Consider the following 17,500-nt stretch of genomic DNA (forward strand, 5'->3'; position numbering starts at 1 on the left):
ACTTCAAGAGCCATTCGGTCAAAGACACCGACTCGTGGCAATGCAGTGTGGAGAAAGTCTGGAACGAGCACGATACAGAACAGTCAGGATGAAATCCCGAGGAGCGACGACTGCTTCTCAACCGAGGTCGAAGAATAGCCGTACGCTCGACGCTGCCCCGACCGACTCGACCGGACCGTCGCTTCTCTTATAGGTACCGAGGCGCCCGCCGGAACGCCGGCGACGCACGGGCTTACGCACGGCCGCTTATGGGGGGAACCGCGCGACCCAACCGCCCGCCCGAACGGCCTGTTATAACTTAGAGCGAAAACCAACACCTGTAATTTCCTTAATAATTGAGCTAGGGCAAAAAAAAAAAACGCTATCTTGTAGGAAAAAAGCAGGGGAACACGATGCCGTCGTTAAAAATATAGATTGCCGTGCTCGTTTTCGAGAAAAAAATGAAAAAATGGTCAAAATCGTCGCAGGACAAAAACTCGACACGCTATCTTGTAGGCAAAAATTAGACGAATTCAAAACCGTAGTTAAAAATATCGGTCGTCGCGCTAGTTTTCGAGAAAAAAACAAAAACGTTCAAAAAATTCGAGATAAAAAAAAAAAAACCAGCCTACCAGATAGAAAAAATTACACTGAACAAATATCATATAGGTCAAAATATGTGTTAGCGTACTAGTTTTCGAGATATAGACGAAAAACCGTCGCCGCCGATCGGTACGTCGGTCGATGCGAAAGCACCGCGCGACCGAGCGCCCGCCTAAAAGACCAGTTCGAACATACCGAAAAATCAAGAAACCGTAACTTCCTTAATAATTGAGCTAGGACAAAAAATCGCCACCCTATCTTGCAGAAAAAAATCCGGGGAACACGATGGCGTCGTCAAAAGTGCAGGTCGTCGAGCTCGTTTTCGAGAAAAAAAAAAAAAAATTCTCAAAATTCGACAAAAAAATAAAACGATCAGTGGACCGTGTAGAGAATCTAAAACTGCATAAGAATCGTATAGACGAAAATTGGCGTTCACGTGCTCGTTTTTGTGGAAAAAATTAAAAAAGCTCTCAAACTTCGAGGTAAAAAAAACAAAAACCATCCACCAGGTAGCCAACGGAAAACGGTACAAGTATCGTACGGGCGAAAACGAGCGTTACCGTGCTCGTTTTCGAGTTATTGACGAAAAACAGCCTGGAGCGATCGGTCCGGCGGTCGACGCGCGAAAGTTTCTAAGTCCGCTCTGCCCCGAAACACCGCTCCGGCGTCAAAAATCGTCGTAGGACAAAAAATCGACACGCTATCTTGCAGGAAAAAATCCGGGGAACACGATGGCGTCGTCAAAAGTGCAGGTCGTCGAGCTCGTTTTCGAGAAAAAAAAAAAACAATTCTCAAAATTCGACAAAAAAATAAAACGATCACTGGACCGTGTAGAGAATCTAAAACTGCATAAGAATCGTATAGACGAAAATTGGCGTTCACGTGCTCGTTTTTGCGGGAAAAATTAAAAAAGCTCTCAAAGTTCGAGATAAAAAAAAAAAAAACCGTCCACCAGGTAGCCAACGGTAAACGGTACAAGTATCGTACGGGCGAAAACGAGCGTTACCGTGCTCGTTTTCGAGTTATTGACGAAAAACAGCCTGGAGCGATCGGTCCGGCGGTCGACGCGCGAAACTTTCTAAGTCCGCTCTGCTCCGAATCATCGCTCCGGCGTCAAAAATCGTCGTAGGACAAAAAATCGCCACCCTATCTTGCAGGAAAAAATCCGGGGAACACGATGGCGTCGTCAAAAGTGCAGGTCGTCGAGCTCGTTTTCGAGAAAAAAAAAAAAAAATTCTCAAAATTCGACAAAAAAATAAAACGATCAGTGGACCGTGTAGAGAATCTAAAACTGCATAAGAATCGTATAGACGAAAATTGGCGTTCACGTGCTCGTTTTTGTGGAAAAAATTAAAAAAGCTCTCAAACTTCGAGGTAAAAAAAACAAAAACCATCCACCAGGTAGCCAACGGAAAACGGTACAAGTATCGTACGGGCGAAAACGAGCGTTACCGTGCTCGTTTTCGAGTTATTGACGAAAAACAGCCTGGAGCGATCGGTCCGGCGGTCGACGCGCGAAAGTTTCTAAGTCCGCTCTGCTCCGAAACACCGCTCCGGCGTCAAAAATCGTCGTAGGACAAAAAATCGACACGCTATCTTGCAGGAAAAAATCCGGGGAACACGATGGCGTCGTCAAAAGTGCAGGTCGTCGAGCTCGTTTTCGAGAAAAAAAAAAAAAAATTCTCAAAATTCGACAAAAAAATAAAACGATCAGTGGACCGTGTAGAGAATCTAAAACTGCATAAGAATCGTATAGACGAAAATTGGCGTTCACGTGCTCGTTTTTGTGGAAAAAATTAAAAAAGCTCTCAAACTTCGAGGTAAAAAAAACAAAAACCATCCACCAGGTAGCCAACGGAAAACGGTACAAGTATCGTACGGGCGAAAACGAGCGTTACCGTGCTCGTTTTCGAGTTATTGACGAAAAACAGCCTGGAGCGATCGGTCCGGCGGTCGACGCGCGAAAGTTTCTAAGTCCGCTCTGCTCCGAATCATCGCTCCGGCGTCAAAAATCGTCGTAGGACAAAAAATCGCCACCCTATCTTGCAGGAAAAAATCCGGGGAACACGATGGCGTCGTCAAAAGTGCAGGTCGTCGAGCTCGTTTTCGAGAAAAAAAAAAAAAAATTCTCAAAATTCGACAAAAAAATAAAACGATCAGTGGACCGTGTAGAGAATCTAAAACTGCATAAGAATCGTATAGACGAAAATTGGCGTTCACGTGCTCGTTTTTGTGGAAAAAATTAAAAAAGCTCTCAAACTTCGAGGTAAAAAAAACAAAAACCATCCACCAGGTAGCCAACGGAAAACGGTACAAGTATCGTACGGGCGAAAACGAGCGTTACCGTGCTCGTTTTCGAGTTATTGACGAAAAACAGCCTGGAGCGATCGGTCCGGCGGTCGACGCGCGAAAGTTTCTAAGTCCGCTCTGCTCCGAAACACCGCTCCGGCGTCAAAAATCGTCGTAGGACAAAAAATCGACACGCTATCTTGCAGGAAAAAATCCGGGGAACACGATGGCGTCGTCAAAAGTGCAGGTCGTCGAGCTCGTTTTCGAGAAAAAAAAAAAACAATTCTCAAAATTCGACAAAAAAATAAAACGATCACTGGACCGTGTAGAGAATCTAAAACTGCATAAGAATCGTATAGACGAAAATTGGCGTTCACGTGCTCGTTTTTGCGGGAAAAATTAAAAAAGCTCTCAAAGTTCGAGATAAAAAAAAAAAAAACCGTCCACCAGGTAGCCAACGGTAAACGGTACAAGTATCGTACGGGCGAAAACGAGCGTTACCGTGCTCGTTTTCGAGTTATTGGCGAAAAACAGCCTGGAGCGATCGGTCCGGCGGTCGACGCGCGAAACTTTCTAAGTCCGCTCTGCTCCGAAACACCGCTCCGGCGTCAAAAATCGTCGTAGGACAAAAAATCGACACGCTATCTTGCAGGAAAAAATCCGGGGAACACGATGGCGTCGTCAAAAGTGCAGGTCGTCGAGCTCGTTTTCGAGAAAAAAAAAAAAAAATTCTCAAAATTCGACAAAAAAATAAAACGATCACTGGACCGTGTAGAGAATCTAAAACTGCATAAGAATCGTATAGACGAAAATTGGCGTTCACGCGCTCGTTTTTGAGAAAAAAGTTAAAAAAGCTCTCAAAATTCGAGATAAAAAAAAAAAAAACCATCTACCAGGTAGCCAACGGTAAACGGTACAAGTATCGTACGGGCGAAAACGAGCGTTACCGTGCTCGTTTTCGAGTTATTGGCGAGAAACAGCCTGGAGCGATCGGTCCGGCGGTCGACGCGCGAAAGTTTCTAAGTCAGCTCTGCTCCGAATCATCGCTCCGGCGTCAAAAATCGTCGTAGGACAAAAAATCGCCACCCTATCTTGCAGGAAAAAATCCGGGGAACACGATGGCGTCGTCAAAAGTGCAGGTCGTCGAGCTCGTTTTCGAGAAAAAAAAAAAAAAATTCTCAAAATTCGACAAAAAAATAAAACGATCAGTGGACCGTGTAGAGAATCTAAAACTGCATAAGAATCGTATAGACGAAAATTGGCGTTCACGTGCTCGTTTTTGTGGAAAAAATTAAAAAAGCTCTCAAACTTCGAGGTAAAAAAAACAAAAACCATCCACCAGGTAGCCAACGGAAAACGGTACAAGTATCGTACGGGCGAAAACGAGCGTTACCGTGCTCGTTTTCGAGTTATTGACGAAAAACAGCCTGGAGCGATCGGTCCGGCGGTCGACGCGCGAAAGTTTCTAAGTCCGCTCTGCCCCGAAACACCGCTCCGGCGTCAAAAATCGTCGTAGGACAAAAAATCGACACGCTATCTTGCAGGAAAAAATCCGGGGAACACGATGGCGTCGTCAAAAGTGCAGGTCGTCGAGCTCGTTTTCGAGAAAAAAAAAAAAAAATTCTCAAAATTCGACAAAAAAATAAAACGATCAGTGGACCGTGTAGAGAATCTAAAACTGCATAAGAATCGTATAGACGAAAATTGGCGTTCACGCGCTCGTTTTTGAGAAAAAAGTTAAAAAAGCTCTCAAAATTCGAGATAAAAAAAAAAAAAACCATCTAGCAGGTAGCCAACGGTAAACGGTACAAGTATCGTACGGGCGAAAACGAGCGTTACCGTGCTCGTTTTCGAGTTATTGGCGAAAAACAGCCTGGAGCGATCGGTCCGGCGGTCGACGCGCGAAAGTTTCTAAGTCCGCTCTGCTCCGAATCATCGCTCCGGCGTCAAAAATCGTCGTAGGACAAAAAATCGCCACCCTATCTTGCAGGAAAAAATCCGGGGAACACGATGGCGTCGTCAAAAGTGCAGGTCGTCGAGCTCGTTTTCGAGAAAAAAAAAAAAAAATTCTCAAAATTCGACAAAAAAATAAAACGATCACTGGACCGTGTAGAGAATCTAAAACTGCATAAGAATCGTATAGACGAAAATTGGCGTTCACGCGCTCGTTTTTGAGAAAAAAGTTAAAAAAGCTCTCAAAATTCGAGATAAAAAAAAAAAAAACCATCTACCAGGTAGCCAACGGTAAACGGTACAAGTATCGTACGGGCGAAAACGAGCGTTACCGTGCTCGTTTTCGAGTTATTGGCGAGAAACAGCCTGGAGCGATCGGTCCGGCGGTCGACGCGCGAAAGTTTCTAAGTCAGCTCTGCTCCGAATCATCGCTCCGGCGTCAAAAATCGTCGTAGGACAAAAAATCGCCACCCTATCTTGCAGAAAAAAATCCGGGGAACACGATGGCGTCGTCAAAAGTGCAGGTCGTCGAGCTCGTTTTCGAGAAAAAAAAAAAAAAATTCTCAAAATTCGACAAAAAAATAAAACGATCAGTGGACCGTGTAGAGAATCTAAAACTGCATAAGAATCGTATAGACGAAAATTGGCGTTCACGTGCTCGTTTTTGTGGAAAAAATTAAAAAAGCTCTCAAACTTCGAGGTAAAAAAAACAAAAACCATCCACCAGGTAGCCAACGGAAAACGGTACAAGTATCGTACGGGCGAAAACGAGCGTTACCGTGCTCGTTTTCGAGTTATTGACGAAAAACAGCCTGGAGCGATCGGTCCGGCGGTCGACGCGCGAAAGTTTCTAAGTCCGCTCTGCCCCGAAACACCGCTCCGGCGTCAAAAATCGTCGTAGGACAAAAAATCGACACGCTATCTTGCAGGAAAAAATCCGGGGAACACGATGGCGTCGTCAAAAGTGCAGGTCGTCGAGCTCGTTTTCGAGAAAAAAAAAAAACAATTCTCAAAATTCGACAAAAAAATAAAACGATCACTGGACCGTGTAGAGAATCTAAAACTGCATAAGAATCGTATAGACGAAAATTGGCGTTCACGTGCTCGTTTTTGCGGGAAAAATTAAAAAAGCTCTCAAAGTTCGAGATAAAAAAAAAAAAAACCGTCCACCAGGTAGCCAACGGTAAACGGTACAAGTATCGTACGGGCGAAAACGAGCGTTACCGTGCTCGTTTTCGAGTTATTGGCGAAAAACAGCCTGGAGCGATCGGTCCGGCGGTCGACGCGCGAAAGTTTCTAAGTCCGCTCTGCTCCGAAACACCGCTCCGGCGTCAAAAATCGTCGTAGGACAAAAAATCGACACGCTATCTTGCAGGAAAAAATCCGGGGAACACGATGGCGTCGTCAAAAGTGCAGGTCGTCGAGCTCGTTTTCGAGAAAAAAAAAAAAAAATTCTCAAAATTCGACAAAAAAATAAAACGATCAGTGGACCGTGTAGAGAATCTAAAACTGCATAAGAATCGTATAGACGAAAATTGGCGTTCACGTGCTCGTTTTTGTGGAAAAAATTAAAAAAGCTCTCAAACTTCGAGGTAAAAAAAACAAAAACCATCCACCAGGTAGCCAACGGAAAACGGTACAAGTATCGTACGGGCGAAAACGAGCGTTACCGTGCTCGTTTTCGAGTTATTGACGAAAAACAGCCTGGAGCGATCGGTCCGGCGGTCGACGCGCGAAAGTTTCTAAGTCCGCTCTGCTCCGAATCATCGCTCCGGCGTCAAAAATCGTCGTAGGACAAAAAATCGCCACCCTATCTTGCAGGAAAAAATCCGGGGAACACGATGGCGTCGTCAAAAGTGCAGGTCGTCGAGCTCGTTTTCGAGAAAAAAAAAAAAAAATTCTCAAAATTCGACAAAAAAATAAAACGATCAGTGGACCGTGTAGAGAATCTAAAACTGCATAAGAATCGTATAGACGAAAATTGGCGTTCACGTGCTCGTTTTTGTGGAAAAAATTAAAAAAGCTCTCAAACTTCGAGGTAAAAAAAACAAAAACCATCCACCAGGTAGCCAACGGAAAACGGTACAAGTATCGTACGGGCGAAAACGAGCGTTACCGTGCTCGTTTTCGAGTTATTGACGAAAAACAGCCTGGAGCGATCGGTCCGGCGGTCGACGCGCGAAAGTTTCTAAGTCCGCTCTGCTCCGAAACACCGCTCCGGCGTCAAAAATCGTCGTAGGACAAAAAATCGACACGCTATCTTGCAGGAAAAAATCCGGGGAACACGATGGCGTCGTCAAAAGTGCAGGTCGTCGAGCTCGTTTTCGAGAAAAAAAAAAAACAATTCTCAAAATTCGACAAAAAAATAAAACGATCACTGGACCGTGTAGAGAATCTAAAACTGCATAAGAATCGTATAGACGAAAATTGGCGTTCACGTGCTCGTTTTTGCGGGAAAAATTAAAAAAGCTCTCAAAGTTCGAGATAAAAAAAAAAAAAACCGTCCACCAGGTAGCCAACGGTAAACGGTACAAGTATCGTACGGGCGAAAACGAGCGTTACCGTGCTCGTTTTCGAGTTATTGGCGAAAAACAGCCTGGAGCGATCGGTCCGGCGGTCGACGCGCGAAAGTTTCTAAGTCCGCTCTGCTCCGAATCATCGCTCCGGCGTCAAAAATCGTCGTAGGACAAAAAATCGCCACCCTATCTTGCAGGAAAAAATCCGGGGAACACGATGGCGTCGTCAAAAGTGCAGGTCGTCGAGCTCGTTTTCGAGAAAAAAAAAAAAAAATTCTCAAAATTCGACAAAAAAATAAAACGATAAGTGGACCCTGTAGAGAATCTAAAACTGCATAAGAATCGTATAGACGAAAATTGGCGTTCACGTGCTCGTTTTTGTGGAAAAAATTAAAAAAGCTCTCAAACTTCGAGGTAAAAAAAACAAAAACCATCCACCAGGTAGCCAACGGAAAACGGTACAAGTATCGTACGGGCGAAAACGAGCGTTACCGTGCTCGTTTTCGAGTTATTGACGAAAAACAGCCTGGAGCGATCGGTCCGGCGGTCGACGCGCGAAACTTTCTAAGTCCGCTCTGCTCCGAAACACCGCTCCGGCGTCAAAAATCGTCGTAGGACAAAAAATCGACACGCTATCTTGCAGGAAAAAATCCGGGGAACACGATGGCGTCGTCAAAAGTGCAGGTCGTCGAGCTCGTTTTCGAGAAAAAAAAAAAACAATTCTCAAAATTCGACAAAAAAATAAAACGATCACTGGACCGTGTAGAGAATCTAAAACTGCATAAGAATCGTATAGACGAAAATTGGCGTTCACGTGCTCGTTTTTGCGGGAAAAATTAAAAAAGCTCTCAAAGTTCGAGATAAAAAAAAAAAAAACCGTCCACCAGGTAGCCAACGGTAAACGGTACAAGTATCGTACGGGCGAGAACGAGCGTTACCGTGCTCGTTTTCGAGTTATTGACGAAAAACAGCCTGGAGCGATCGGTCCGGCGGTCGACGCGCGAAACTTTCTAAGTCCGCTCTGCTCCGAATCATCGCTCCGGCGTCAAAAATCGTCGTAGGACAAAAAATCGCCACCCTATCTTGCAGGAAAAAATCCGGGGAACACGATGGCGTCGTCAAAAGTGCAGGTCGTCGAGCTCGTTTTCGAGAAAAAAAAAAAAAAATTCTCAAAATTCGACAAAAAAATAAAACGATCAGTGGACCGTGTAGAGAATCTAAAACTGCATAAGAATCGTATAGACGAAAATTGGCGTTCACGTGCTCGTTTTTGTGGAAAAAATTAAAAAAGCTCTCAAACTTCGAGGTAAAAAAAACAAAAACCATCCACCAGGTAGCCAACGGAAAACGGTACAAGTATCGTACGGGCGAAAACGAGCGTTACCGTGCTCGTTTTCGAGTTATTGACGAAAAACAGCCTGGAGCGATCGGTCCGGCGGTCGACGCGCGAAAGTTTCTAAGTCCGCTCTGCTCCGAAACACCGCTCCGGCGTCAAAAATCGTCGTAGGACAAAAAATCGACACGCTATCTTGCAGGAAAAAATCCGGGGAACACGATGGTGTCGTCAGAAGTGCAGGTCGTCGAGCTCGTTTTCGAGAAAAAAAAAAAACAATTCTCAAAATTCGACAAAAAAATAAAACGATCAGTGGACCGTGTAGAGAATATAAAACTGCATAAGAATCGTATAGACGAAAATTGGCGTTCACGTGCTCGTTTTTGAGAAAAAAGTTAAAAAAGCTCTCAAAATTCGAGATAAAAAAAAAACAAACCATCTGCCAGGTAGCCAACGGTAAACGGTACAAGTATCGTACGGGCGAAAACGAGCGTTACCGTGCTCGTTTTCGAGTTATTGACGAAAAACAGCCTGGAGCGATCGGTCCGGCGGTCGACGCGCGAAAGTTTCTAAGTCCGCTCTGCTCCGAATCATCGCTCCGGCGTCAAAAATCGTCGTAGGACAAAAAATCGCAACCCTGTCTTGCAGGAAAAAATCCGGGGAACACGATGGCGTCGTCAAAAGTGCAGGTCGTCGAGCTCGTTTTCGAGAAAAAAAAAAAAAAATTCTCAAAATTCGACAAAAAAATAAAACGATCAGTGGACCGTGTAGAGAATATAAAACTGCATAAGAATCGTATAGACGAAAATTGGCGTTCACGTGCTCGTTTTTGAGAAAAAAGTTAAAAAAGCTCTCAAAATTCGAGATAAAAAAAAAACAAACCATCTGCCAGGTAGCCAACGGTAAACGGTACAAGTATCGTACGGGCGAAAACGAGCGTTACCGTGCTCGTTTTCGAGTTATTGACGAAAAACAGCCTGGAGCGATCGGTCCGGCGGTCGACGCGCGAAAGTTTCTAAGTCCGCTCTGCTCCGAATCATCGCTCCGGCGTCAAAAATCATCGTAGGACAAAAAATCGCCACCCTATCTTGCAGGAAAAAATCCGGGGAACACGATGGCGTCGTCAAAAGTGCAGGTCGACGAGCTCGTTTTCGAGAAAAAAAAAAAAAAATTCTCAAAATTCGACAAAAAAATAAAACGATCATTGGACCGTGTAGAGAATCTAAAACTGCATAAGAATCGTATAGACCAAAATTGGCCTTAACGTGCTGGTTTTCGAGTTATTGACGATAAGCCGGTATATATATGTCCGAGATAAAAAAAAAGATAGGGACAGTGGGAATCTCCTATACTATCACGGGCGTGTATTCTCCTACTAGTTTGATGGTTGTTGTTGCATAAACCAGCGACTGTTTGGCCCGCCGTTTAACCGCGCGGTTTAAAATTGCAACACAATGTTGGTGTCGCTCCGGGGTGAAAAAATGGAAAAACGACATACTTTACGCATAGGGGCGGCTGATCTTAACATATTTTGTCATGTCACCACCCCAGTGACTCTAAGACGGATTTTGCCGTCGCACGTTTTTTTATTAAAAAGTTATTAGTATATAAAAGATTTCGTTAAGCAAAAAGACACGAATATGGGAGTAGGACAAAAAATCGCCAGCCTATCTTGCAGGAAAAAATCCGGGGAACACGATGGCGTCGTCAAAAGTGCAGGTCGTCGAGCTAGTTTTCGAGAAAAAAAAAAAAAAATTCTCAAAACTCGACAAAAAAATAAAACGATCAGTGGACCGTGTAGAGAATCTAAAACTGCATAAGAATCGTATAGACCAAAATTGGCGTTCACGTGCTCGTTTTTGAGAAAAAAGTTAAAAAAGCTCTCAAAATTCGAGATAAAAAAAAAAAAAACCATCTACCAGGTAGCCAACGGTAAACGGTACAAGTATCGTACGGGCGAAAACGAGCGTTACCGTGCTCGTTTTCGAGTTATTGACGAAAAACAGCCTGGAGCGATCGGTCCGGCGGTCGACGCGCGAAACTTTCTAAGTCCGCTCTGCTCCGAATCATCGCTCCGGCGTCAAAAATCGTCGTAGGACAAAAAATCGCCACCCTATCTTGCAGGAAAAAATCCGGGGAACACGATGGCGTCGTCAAAAGTGCAGGTCGTCGAGCTCGTTTTCGAGAAAAAAAAAAAAAAATTCTCAAAATTCGACAAAAAAATAAAACGATCAGTGGACCGTGTAGAGAATCTAAAACTGCATAAGAATCGTATAGACGAAAATTGGCGTTCACGTGCTCGTTTTTGTGGAAAAAATTAAAAAAGCTCTCAAACTTCGAGGTAAAAAAAACAAAAACCATCCACCAGGTAGCCAACGGAAAACGGTACAAGTATCGTACGGGCGAAAACGAGCGTTACCGTGCTCGTTTTCGAGTTATTGACGAAAAACAGCCTGGAGCGATCGGTCCGGCGGTCGACGCGCGAAAGTTTCTAAGTCCGCTCTGCTCCGAAACACCGCTCCGGCGTCAAAAATCGTCGTAGGACAAAAAATCGACACGCTATCTTGCAGGAAAAAATCCGGGGAACACGATGGCGTCGTCAGAAGTGCAGGTCGTCGAGCTCGTTTTCGAGAAAAAAAAAAAACAATTCTCAAAATTCGACAAAAAAATAAAACGATCAGTGGACCGTGTAGAGAATATAAAACTGCATAAGAATCGTATAGACGAAAATTGGCGTTCACGTGCTCGTTTTTGAGAAAAAAGTTAAAAAAGCTCTCAAAATTCGAGATAAAAAAAAAACAAACCATCTGCCAGGTAGCCAACGGTAAACGGTACAAGTATCGTACGGGCGAAAACGAGCGTTACCGTGCTCGTTTTCGAGTTATTGACGAAAAACAGCCTGGAGCGATCGGTCCGGCGGTCGACGCGCGAAAGTTTCTAAGTCCGCTCTGCTCCGAATCATCGCTCCGGCGTCAAAAATCGTCGTAGGACAAAAAATCGCAACCCTGTCTTGCAGGAAAAAATCCGGGGAACACGATGGCGTCGTCAAAAGTGCAGGTCGTCGAGCTCGTTTTCGAGAAAAAAAAAAAAAAATTCTCAAAATTCGACAAAAAAATAAAACGATCAGTGGACCGTGTAGAGAATATAAAACTGCATAAGAATCGTATAGACGAAAATTGGCGTTCACGTGCTCGTTTTTGAGAAAAAAGTTAAAAAAGCTCTCAAAATTCGAGATAAAAAAAAAACAAACCATCTGCCAGGTAGCCAACGGTAAACGGTACAAGTATCGTACGGGCGAAAACGAGCGTTACCGTGCTCGTTTTCGAGTTATTGACGAAAAACAGCCTGGAGCGATCGGTCCGGCGGTCGACGCGCGAAAGTTTCTAAGTCCGCTCTGCTCCGAATCATCGCTCCGGCGTCAAAAATCATCGTAGGACAAAAAATCGCCACCCTATCTTGCAGGAAAAAATCCGGGGAACACGATGGCGTCGTCAAAAGTGCAGGTCGACGAGCTCGTTTTCGAGAAAAAAAAAAAAAAATTCTCAAAATTCGACAAAAAAATAAAACGATCATTGGACCGTGTAGAGAATCTAAAACTGCATAAGAATCGTATAGACCAAAATTGGCCTTAACGTGCTGGTTTTCGAGTTATTGACGATAAGCCGGTATATATATGTCCGAGATAAAAAAAAAGATAGGGACAGTGGGAATCTCCTATACTATCACGGGCGTGTATTCTCCTACTAGTTTGATGGTTGTTGTTGCATAAACCAGCGACTGTTTGGCCCGCCGTTTAACCGCGCGGTTTAAAATTGCAACACAATGTTGGTGTCGCTCCGGGGTGAAAAAATGGAAAAACGACATACTTTACGCATAGGGGCGGCTGATCTTAACATATTTTGTCAATGTCATCTTCCCAGTGACCCTAGGAAGGAGTTTGCCGTTGCACGTTTTCCTATTAAAAAGTAATTAGTGTACAAAAATTTTCGTGAAGCAAAAAACAAGAATATGAAAGTACGTTCCATGAGCATTACGGTGAATAAAACAGAAATTAAAAATTCCCGAGGGGTTGAACAGCATCATATTGAATTCGTTTTGCTGACTGGGGTCTGCGCCCCCCAGACCCCCGCTACACTAGCCCAGACCAAACCCACTTTGTAATAGTGGTATCATATTAAATTGAACAGCATCGTACTTAATTCGTTTTGCTGAATGGGGGGCTGCGCCCCCCAAACCCCCGCTACACTAGCCCAGACCTAACCCATTTTGTAATAGCGGTATCAAATTAAATTGAACAGTATCGTACTAAATTCGTTTTGCTGACTGGGGGGCTGCGCCCCCCAGACCCCCGCAACACTAGCCCGGACCTAACCCACTTTGTAATAGCGGTATCATATTAAATTGAACAGCATCGTACTAAATTCGTTTTGCTGAATGGGGGGCTGCGCCCCCCAAACCCCCGCTACACTAGCCCAGACCTAACCCATTTTGTAATAGCGGTATCAAATTAAATTGAACAGCATCGTACTAAATTCGTTTTGCTGACAGGGGTCTGCGCCCCCCAGACCCCCGCTACACTAGCCCAGACCTAACCCCCTTTGTAATAGCGGTATCATATTAAATTGAACAGCATCATATTGAATTCGTTTTGCTGACTGGGGTCTGCGCGCCCCAGACCCCCGCAACACTAGCCCGGACCTAACCCACTTTGTAATAGCGGTATCATATTAAATTGAACAGCATCGTACTAAATTCGTTTTGCTGAATGGGGGGCTGCGCCCCCCAAACCCCCGCTACACTAGCCCAGACCTAACCCATTTTGTAATAGCGGTATCAAATTAAATTGAACAGTATCGTACTAAATTCGTTTTGCTGACTGGGGGGCTGCGCCCCCCAGACCCCCGCAACACTAGCCCGGACCTAACCCACTTTGTAATAGTGGTATCATATTAAATTGAACAGCATCGTACATAATTCGTTTTGCTGAATGGGGGGCTGCGCCCCCCAAACCCCCGCTACACTAGCCCAGACCTAACCCATTTTGTAATAGCTGTATCAAATTAAATTGAACAGCATCATATTGAATTCGTTTTGCTGACAGGGGTCTGCGCCCCCCAGACCCCCGCTACACTAGCCCAGACCTAACCCACTTTGTAATAGTGGTATCATATTAAATTGAACAGCATCGTACATAATTCGTTTTGCTGAATGGGGGGCTGCGCCCCCCAAACCCCCGCTACACTAGCCCAGACCTAACCCATTTTGTAATAGCGGTATCAAATTAAATTGAACAGCATCGTACTAAATTCGTTTTGCTGACAGGGGTCTGCGCCCCCCAAACCCCCGCTACACTAGCCCAGACCTAACCCATTTTGTAATAGCGGTATCAAATTAAATTGAACAGCATCATATTGAATTCGTTTTGCTGACTGGGGTCTGCGCCCCCCAAACCCCCGCTACACCAGCCCAGACCTAACCCATTTTGTAATAGCGGTACCAAATTAAATTGAGCAGCATCATATTGAATTCGTTTTGCTGACAGGGGTCTGCGCCCCCCAGACCCCCGCTACACTAGCCCAGACCTAACCCCCTTTGTAATAGCGGTATCATATTAAATTGAACAGCATCATATTGAATTCGTTTTGCTGACTGGGGTCTGCGCGCCCCAAACCACCGCAACACTGGCCCAGACCTAGCCCATTTTGTAATGACTGTATTGGAACTGCGTTAGGGCTAGTTTAGAATTGGTTAGGTGAAGTAATGCGGAGAGCAGTTTCGCCTGCGTCCCGGGATGCTTGTTGGCATGAGTGGTGTCTGAATGAGTAAAGACGGATGAGACACTTGTGGGGTATGGTGAGTCAGATTCTCAAACTACCCATATATTCTTCTGAGGCATGGGTGCCTATCCAAGGATCTCCTTCGGTATCTAAAACAGAAATAAAAAAAAAAAAAAAAAAAAAAAAAAAAATGAATATGGACTGTGTTAGGACTGAATTGGATAAGGTCTGGGTTACGTCTCGGTTAGGTCTGAGTTAGGACTGGTTTAAGACTGGGTTAGGACTGGGTTAGGACTGGGTTAGGACTGGGTTAGGTCTGGGTTAGGACTGGGTTAGGTCTGGGTTAGGTCTGGGTTAGGACTGGGTTAGGTCTGGGTTAGGACTGGGTTAGGACTGGGTTAGGTCTGGGTTAGGTCTGGGTTAGGTCTGGGTTAGGACTGGGTTAGGACTGGGTTAGGTCTGGGTTAGGTCTGGGTTAGGTCTGGGTTAGGACTGGGTTAGGACTGGGTTAGGTCTGGGTTAGGTCTGGGTTAGGTCTGGGTTAGGTCTGGGTTAGGTCTGGGTTAGGTCTGGGTTAGGTCTGGGTTAGGACTGGGTTAGGACTGGGTTAGGTCTGGGTTAGGCCTGGGTTAGGTCTGGGTTAGGACTGGGTTAGGACTGGGTTAGGTCTGGGTTAGGACTGGGTTAGGTCTGGGTTAGGACGGGGTTAGGTCTGGGTTAGGTCTGGGTTAGGACTGGGATAGGTCTGGGTTAGGTCTGGGTTACGACTGGGTTAGGTCTGGGTTACGACTGGGTTAGGTCTGGGTTACGACTGGGTTAGGTCTGGGTTACGACTGGGTTAGGTCTGGGTTACGACTGGGTTAGGATTGGGTTAGGTCTGGTTTAGGACTGGGTTAGGTCTAGGTTAGGACTGGGTTAGGTCTGGGTTAGGTCTGGGTTAGGACTGGGTTAGGTCTGGGTTAGGACTGGGTTAGTACTGGGTTAGGACTGGGTTAGGTCTGGGTTAGGTCTGGGTTATTTCTGGGTTAGGTCTGGGTTAGGTCTGGGTTAGGTCTGGGTTAGGGCTGGGTTAGGTCTGGGTTAGGTCTGGGTCAGGTCTGGGGTATTTCTGGGTTAGGACTGGGTTAGGTCTGGGTTAGGTCTGGGTTATTTCTGGGTTAGGTCTGGGTTAGGTCTGGGTTAGGTCTGGGTTAGGTCTGGGTTAGGTCTGGGTTAGGTCTGGGTTAGGACTGGGTTAGTACTGGGTTAGGACTGGGTTAGGTCTGGGTTAGGTCTGGGTTATTTCTGGGTTAGGTCTGGGTTAGGGCTGGGTTAGGTCTGGGTTAGGTCTGGGTCAGGTCTGGGGTATTTCTGGGTTAGGACTGGGTTAGGTCTGGGTTAGGTCTGGGTTAGGACTGGGTTAGGTCTGGGTTAGGACTGGGTTAGGACTGGGTTAGGTCTGGGTTAGGTCTGGGTTAGGTTTGGGTTAGGACTGGGTAGGTTCTGGGTTAGGACTTGGTTAGGACTGGGTTAGGACTGTGTTAGGACTGGGTTAGGTCTGGGTTAGGTCTGGGTTAGGACTGGGTTAGGTCTGGGTTAGGACTGGGTTAGGTCTGGGTTAGGTCTGGGTTCGGTCTGGGTTAGGTCTGGGTTAGGTCTGGGTCAGGACTGGGTTAGGACTGGGTTAGGTCTGGGTTAGGACTGGGTTAGGACTGGGTTAGGTCTGGGTTAGGACTGGGTTAGGACTGGGTTAGGTCTGGGTTAGGACTGGGTTAGGACTGGGTTAGGTCTGGGTTAGGTCTGGGTTAGGACTGGGTTAGGTCTGGGTTAGGACTGGGTTAGGTCTGGGTTAGTACTGGATTTGGTTAGGTCTGTGTTAGGTCTGGGTTAGGACTGGGTTAGGACTGGGTTAGGTCTGGGTTAGGACTGGGTTAGGACTGGGTTAGGACTGGGTTAGGTCTGGGTTAGGTCTGGGTTATTTCTGGGTTAGGTCTGGGTTAGGTCTGGGTTAGGTCTGGGTTAGGTCTGGGTTAGGTCTGGGTTAGGACTGGGTTAGGACTGGGTTAGGTCTGGGTTAGGACTGGGTTAGGACTGGGTTAGGTCTGGGTTAGGACTGGGTTAGGTCTGGGTTAGGTCTGGGTTCGGTCTGGGTTAGGACTGGGTTAGGTCTGGGTTAGGTCTGGGTTAGGTCTGGGTTAGGTCTGGGTTAGGTCTGGGTTAGGACTGGGTTAGGACTGGGTTAGGTCTGGGTTAGGTCTGGGTTAGGACTGGGTTAGGTCTGGGTTAGTACTGGATTTGGTTAGGTCTGGGTTAGGTCTGGGATAGGACTGGGTTAGGACTGGGTTAGGTCTGGGTTAGGACTGGGTTAGGTCTGGGTTAGGTTTGGGTTAGGACTGGGTAGGTTCTGGGTTAGGACTTGGTTAGGACTGGGTTAGGACTGTGTTAGGACTGGGTTAGGTCTGGGTTAGGTCTGGGTTAGGACTGGGTTAGGTCTGGGTTAGGACTGGGTTAGGTCTGGGTTAGGTCTGGGTTCGGTCTGGGTTAGGTCTGGGTTAGGTCTGGGTTAGGACTGGGTTAGGACTGGGTTAGGTCTGGGTTAGGACTGGGTTAGGACTGGGTTAGGTCTGGGTTAGGACTGGGTTAGGACTGGGTTAGGTCTGGGTTAGGACTGGGTTAGGACTGGGTTAGGTCTGGGTTAGGTCTGGGTTAGGACTGGGTTAGGTCTGGGTTAGGTCTGGGTTCGGTCTGGGTTAGGTCTGGGTTAGGTCTGGGTTAGGACTGGGTTAGGACTGGGTTAGGTCTGGGTTAGGACTGGGTTAGGACTGGGTTAGGTCTGGGTTAGGACTGGGTTAGGACTGGGTTAGGTCTGGGTTAGGACTGGGTTAGGACTGGGTTAGGTCTGGGTTAGGTCTGGGTTAGGACTGGGTTAGGTCTGGGTTAGGACTGGGTTAGGTCTGGGTTAGTACTGGATTTGGTTAGGTCTGGGTTGGGTCTGGGTTAGGTCTGGGTTAGGACTGGGTTAGGACTGGGTTAGGTCTGGGTTAGGACTGGGTTAGGACTGGGTTAGGACT

This window comes from Colletes latitarsis, chromosome 14, assembly GCF_051014445.1.
Source record: "Colletes latitarsis isolate SP2378_abdomen chromosome 14, iyColLati1, whole genome shotgun sequence".
Classification (NCBI taxonomy): Eukaryota; Metazoa; Arthropoda; class Insecta; order Hymenoptera; family Colletidae; genus Colletes; species Colletes latitarsis.